Source organism: Octopus bimaculoides, chromosome 16 (assembly GCF_001194135.2).
Source record: "Octopus bimaculoides isolate UCB-OBI-ISO-001 chromosome 16, ASM119413v2, whole genome shotgun sequence".
NCBI classification, from domain to species: Eukaryota; Metazoa; Mollusca; class Cephalopoda; order Octopoda; family Octopodidae; genus Octopus; species Octopus bimaculoides.
In genome coordinates, this window is record NC_068996.1 from 56,958,541 (window position 1) to 56,965,035 (window position 6,495).

The 6,495-nt window shown below is 35.8% G+C and overlaps 1 protein-coding gene across 2 annotated transcripts in view; it reads left to right on the forward strand.

Annotated features, from left to right (window-relative positions):
* Window positions 1–6,495, forward strand: part of LOC106872443 (kinesin-like protein KIF26B) — a 550,311-nt gene that overhangs the window by 178,097 nt on the left and 365,719 nt on the right. The gene's annotated exons all lie outside the window — the stretch shown is intronic.

Below are 6,495 nucleotides of genomic sequence, written 5' to 3' on the forward strand. Positions count from 1 at the left end.
AAGTCAGCCTACAGAAAGGCCATGTCCAAGGTACAACAGCTGTGGAATCTGCTGGAGGCCGTCTCAAAGGAGATCCTGACTGAAGTCACCTTTTTGGGTGAGCAGGTCTTGACGGACCTGTTCACCAAGTATAACATTACCATCCCATCCAGTGCTGCAGTTGAGTGCCTATTCTCTATAGGCAAAGATATTTTGAGGGCCAAGAGAGCCAACCTGTCAGATGGTAACTTTAAGAGGCTGATGTTTATGAAGGGCAACCAGCATCACGTTGGGGTGATGAAGAAGGCCCAGCCAGAGTAATACACCTTGAACATCATCTGATTTCAGCATGATACCTATGCTATACTATACCTTTTCGATTCATTTAATACTTTTTTCTACAGTAATTAATGTGTATGTTGACTGAAAAACTAATGTTTAATTTCATTTTTTCCTTTAATTATTTGCATACAACTTGATCATCATCTTATCTTGGCATGCTTCACCTTTTTGGAAAACTTTCTGTGTAAGCCATATGAAAATTTCAGCTCTCTAGGTCTGTTACGGAGGGGTTAAAGGGTTTTAGAGAAAAAAAAAATCAAATCAAAGCTAAATTCATAAAAGTTATTGGTTATCAGTTAGGTTATCATTAGCTTCCACTAATTTTTTCACCTGTTTAATGGTTTAGCATTTGCAAAGTTACCTTGTTTTAGTTAGTAGATTAGCAGTTAGTGAAGCTAACATTTTGGTTAGCAGTACCCACCACTGTGTATATGTATATATACAATGGGCTTCTTTCAACTTCTGTCTACCAAATCCACTCACAAGGCTTTGGTCAGCCTGAGGCTATAGTGGAAGACACTTGCCCAAGGTGCCACACAGTGGGACTGAACCCAGAACCATGGGGTTGGAAAGAAAGCTTCTTACCACACAACCACACCTGTGCCTTTGTTGGTTATACAAGTTTCTACAGACAATATTCATGCTTTAATGGACCAATAACAAAAAGTGTTAATCCATACTGATGGATCAGCAATATTGTTAGAGCATTGCAAGAGATGTCATCTGGTATCAGTCCCAGCTTGTGCTTTCTAAGTTCAAATCCTACCCAGTTCCAAAAGAAATCATTGGTGCTTCTGTCATATAGATTCATCAGTTTCCTTCACTTCATTATAGTATTCTCAAGTAGCACAAACTATAGGTATCATTTGATTTAGAAAATCTTGACCAACTACAAATGGGCTTTTATTAACATTTTATCCTTTTGATACCAAACCACCCAAGAACGTATCCAATTCTATGATACCAATCTCCTAATTTAGAGAAATCTTAATCAAAACCTTCCATTTATGTTCCAAAATACCAGCTTAAGAATGACAAAGTTCTGTTACTAAATTCTTCCTTATTTTCAAAATTATATGAAACAGAGGCAGTGTGTTTCAACAGAATTATGGTAACAAAAGTGTAAGCGTGATATAGAGAACTTTATGATAGACCTGAATTAAATTCTTCAATCACCATTTCTCAAAAACAAGTTAAAGTACATAAAATGTTATAGAACATGTTAATAAGAATAGAAGTGTATTCAAATCATAATTGTTTTTATCATAAGTTTTCACTTTATAACTAGCAAAATTAAAAACTAACTTTCACTGCTCATACTGCTACCGTTGTTGTTGTTGTTGCTGCTGCTGCTGCTGTTGTTGTTGCTGCTGCTGCTGCTGTTGTTGTTGTTGTTGTTGTTGTTGTTGTTGTTGTTGTTGTTGTATTGTAAATTAGAGAGCTGATGACAATTTAAAGAAACAGTATATCTGAAGTTGAGTTAGAAACCTGGCAAATATTCAAATATGTTGTTTGAAGCATCCTTGGGAATGTACAAGCTGTAGACTAACAGCAGTGAATGTAAATCATGATTGATGCCTTTCATGGTGTAGATTGAGTGTATATAAATGCACTTTCTATATTCTCAATTATATTATCTGGAAAACTTAGCAAATACTTTCAGTTAGATGGGAAATGGAAACCTGCGGCCTTCCTGAAGACCTAAATAGGGCCTTCTGAAAATGTGCATCGTTTGAAGGGAAAACAATTGCACTTGAATATATTTCTCATTTATTTAATTTTACTTAAAAGCCCATCTTTTCAACTAACTGCAAACTTTAGAATTGTATATTTATACTTCATCAGCATTTCTAATTACTTGTTTGAACTAATTACAAGTGTACTTCAAGTCTTAGACATTGAAAGAAATTTTTGAAAATCATCATCCTCGTGCTTGTCCTCATCGTCAGCCCTAGGCTGGCCAAAGCCTTGTAAGTGAATTTGGTTGACAGAAACTGGCTGAAATTTGTCACACGTGTGTGTGTGTGCATGCATGTGTGTGTGTGTCTGTCTGTCTGTCTGTCTGAATGTGTGTGTGTATAAATATATATATATATATATATATACAGGGTTGGCCAGAAGCCAACTGATAGTTAATCAAAATTCCATAACTACTATCTGTAATTCTGTATTGACTCAAATGGAAAAATGTGTCACTCAAAAAGGACTTCAGTTTGAACAGTTTTCATGATGTTTCATACTTAGATGCTTTTATTAAATTCATCCAATTGTTAAACATAAATCTTGGAATTAAATGGTTTTGATTTAATGACAGGTGACTTTTGGCCAACCCTGTATATATATATTATGTTATATAAATATATATATATATATATATATATATATATATATAGAGAGAGAGAGAGAGAGAGAGATACATACATACATATATATATATATATATATATAGATATATATATATACACACATGCATACATGTGTGTATCTTTCTCTGTCTTCTTCTCTTGACGTCACATGACAGTCATAAACAAGTGTCACCATCATATAAGTGGTGTTGTTCATTTCCAGTCTTCCTTGGAAACATATCTGGGTTGATATATTACGTTGCTTAGAAAGGGGTGAAGGTTGGTGGCAGGAAGAGCACTGGCTATAGAAAATCTTATTTGAACCATATGAGTACAGAAATGTGGAGAGTGAAACCACAGCAGTGGATGATGGAAGAGGTGGTGCTGGTGCCTGTTGCTTGTTGTGGTTTCTATACATAATATTTATTTACAAGATGTGATTCAGCAGAAAAGAATATATATATATATATTAAAACTAATTGAGGAAGACCCAACCAAAGTTGAAGATGTTCTTTGATTGGAAGTGAAGAACAACAAGGCAAAACTTGAGTCTTGTTTTATGTTGCCATTTTACCAAAGATGTGTTGGGCAGTTGTGAAAATGTTGTAGAAGTAAGGTTTGTCATTGATGTTGTTAGGTAGTAGTTCACTGCTGGACCAAATGAGCATAAACAAGAACTCCTTGTACATGCTTGAAACAACAGTCAAATCTCCCCCAACATCAGCATATGTCATCCTTACAGTCCATTCAAAAATATGCATCAATTACATTCATTTGACCAGTCTCATAGAGTCTTTGATGGTCAAGTATCTTCTTTCTGACAAATACCATAAAAAGTGAGAAAGACATGCTGGATGATGTAGCCTCAGATACAGTATCAGTATCAGAATATAAGAATGGTAGGTATGATTGGAAGCTAAACAACAACCTCTGAATTATAGGACCATGTATTTAATTAAAGGACCTCCCTCGTAATAGGTATGTCTCAACTGCTATTTGTTTGTGTGTGTGTGTGTGTGTGTGTGAGAGAGAGAGAGAGAGAGAGAGAGAGAGAGAGAGAGAGAGAGAGAGAGAGAGAGAGAGAGAGAAGAAAAAGAGAGAGAGAAAAAAATCAATTTTCAAGACTCAAATTTGAAATTTTTCAGTTTTCAAAAATTCTTAAATTTGGTGTTTATCTGTAATTCTTGTAATGTCTCAATTACATGATGAAGAAATCCCCTTACCCCAAACATTTAAGAAAATAGTTATATTAGATTAATATTAATAGTATGTCTCCAATAGGTCTTCCTGTAATAAAAATTGAACTCTGCAACAAAGTAATGAAATACTTGCCAATTGTAAAGTATGATCACTGCTTAATGTGGTACCCACTTACAGTCAGATGGACTGTACACCAATGTGCTTTCTACTTACACTTTTCAGAGTTACATTCTTTCACCGCCAAGCAAATACAGTACCGATGGCAAGCACCCTTTCAATGTGGCTGTCTATATTCTGGTTTCTTAACTTTTCTGCTTCAAAGAATATTCTATATATTATGAGAATATTCATTCTTTTAGAACGAATTATTTGTGTCCAGTGCCTCAAATTGTATTCCTTAGTTCTACTGCTTCAAAATTCTACCTCAGATAGGTTGCCGTTAATCTCAAACTTGCATGAAAAAAAAAAAAATTAAACAAATGAACGAATGAACTTTCTGTATTTTCATCATTTTTTTTTATTCCACCAAAGACCTCACTACTATTTCTTCATTCTCAGTTCCTCATCACCTCCTACCCCTCCTTCACACTGAAATTGCTTCATCTTTAAATATCACACTGCCCCCATCCCACCCCACCATTCCTTTTCTAGGGGTGGGGGTAGAGTTTTTTTTGGGGGGGGTTGCACTATAAACCATTTCTACTTTTGTTTTCACAAATCTTGCTACTTTAAAATATTTTCAGAAATTTATCTTTTTTCTTTTTTTTCTTTTTTTCTGTTGTCATTCAGCATTACATATGCTTTCACAGTTCGTCTCGGCATTTCTCTTCACTCATTTTCTCAGCATTGTTCCTTTCGCCTTTCTGTTTTCGAGTCCCTACTTTTACTTTGCAAAAGACATACGTTGAGACACCAGTGAGTCTGCGTTGTATTGTTATAAACACAAACGTATCAAATTACCTCAAAGTGCATCTCAGATGTTTCTTTTCTGCTATAAACCGACTGGCTGTCTTACATCAAGTAATGATGCTGGTTTATGGCAGACAACAGCAATAATAGCCAGCAGCAGCAGCAGCAACATCAACGATTTAATGTATATGTTTATTTATTTTATTTAATTTATTTTTTTTACTTTTATTAATAAAAATCAAACTGCTATTATAATTGGTTCCCTCGTTTGTATAGCCATGTTTTCCATGCTTTTTTTCTTTTATTTTCTTTCTCTTTTCTATTTCTATAATTCATCATCAAATACTCAGATTGGTTGTAGAGGGTTTCTTGAATAATGAGCAACAATTCATATAAACGTAAATGCCAGAACAGTTCCAACTTCTTTGGAACTGTTCTTCGATAAGACTGCAATAGTGATGCAAAAGTGGCATAGTCGACTTGGTCTCATAAATATGTGTGTGTGTACACACACATAATGTAAGGGCCTATGTGTATGCATGCATATATGTATATATGTATGTGTGTGTGTGTGTATGTGTGTATATATGTGTGTGTGTGTGTATTTATATATATATATATATATATATATATATATATGCGTGTGTCTCTGTATCTGCATTTGTCTCCACCACCACCATCACCACTACTATACAACTGGTGTTGGTGTGTTTACATTCTCGTAACATAGCAGTTTGGAAAAAAAAGAAATTGATAAAATAAGTACCAGGCTTCAAAAGAATTAAGTACTCAGGTCAATTCACTCTGCTAAAATTTTTTAAGGTGGTGCCCCAGTATGGCCACAGTCTAGAGGCTGAAACAAGTAAGAGTTTAAAAGATATACACACTTATTCATGTGTAAATGCATCCTAACCCTTTCTCTCTTGTAGGACATTAGTAACCATGGAACTCCTTTAGAGCTGTTCTGCTGTGGTTCCTTCTCTCATACTACTTCATCTCCCAGGATAAATCTACTCTTTCAGGGTTTTTTATTGTCTTCCAAGCTGCTCATAGTTAAAAAAGAAAAACACCAGGTATGCACAGTAAAGTAGTTGACTTTAGGAAGAGCATGCAGCCATAGAAGATATGCCAAAGCAATTCCATAAAGAAATAAAGTAAAATTAAGATAAAGGAAAGATGTACATATATACACATATAGGTAGAAAGAAACGTAGGGAGAGCGTAACAGCAGGTAGTCCTCAGAGAAGAAACCCCTTTTAGGCAAGTGTTTCAGCCCTTAACTCCTGACATTCGAGGAGGGGTGCGCACATCCGAGTCATGACTCCCGGATGTCCACCTGCTGTCCGTTTTAGTATGCCTTAGGTGGGATTTGTTTCTCAGGTTTCTAGCGTTGCTGTGACATGTGCTGCAGCCCTGAGAAGGGCTAAGTACTCATTTCCAGCTAAATACACTGGTGAGCACTCAGACAACCCAGGTGTGAGAGTTCTTTTTTCACACGGTCCCAGCAGGATTTGAACCCGGATCACCAGCTCCAGAAGCACAGGCCTACACGACTACACCAATCTGGCACTCGCTTGAATTGCGGCAAATTAAGCCTCATGAAGCTGGCCTTTTTTCCTCCTCAACTAGATCCAACTTGATGCCTTCTCCCCCGCTTCTCCCATGGCCCTCAAAGTTCTAGTCCTGCATATATATATATATATATATATATATATATATA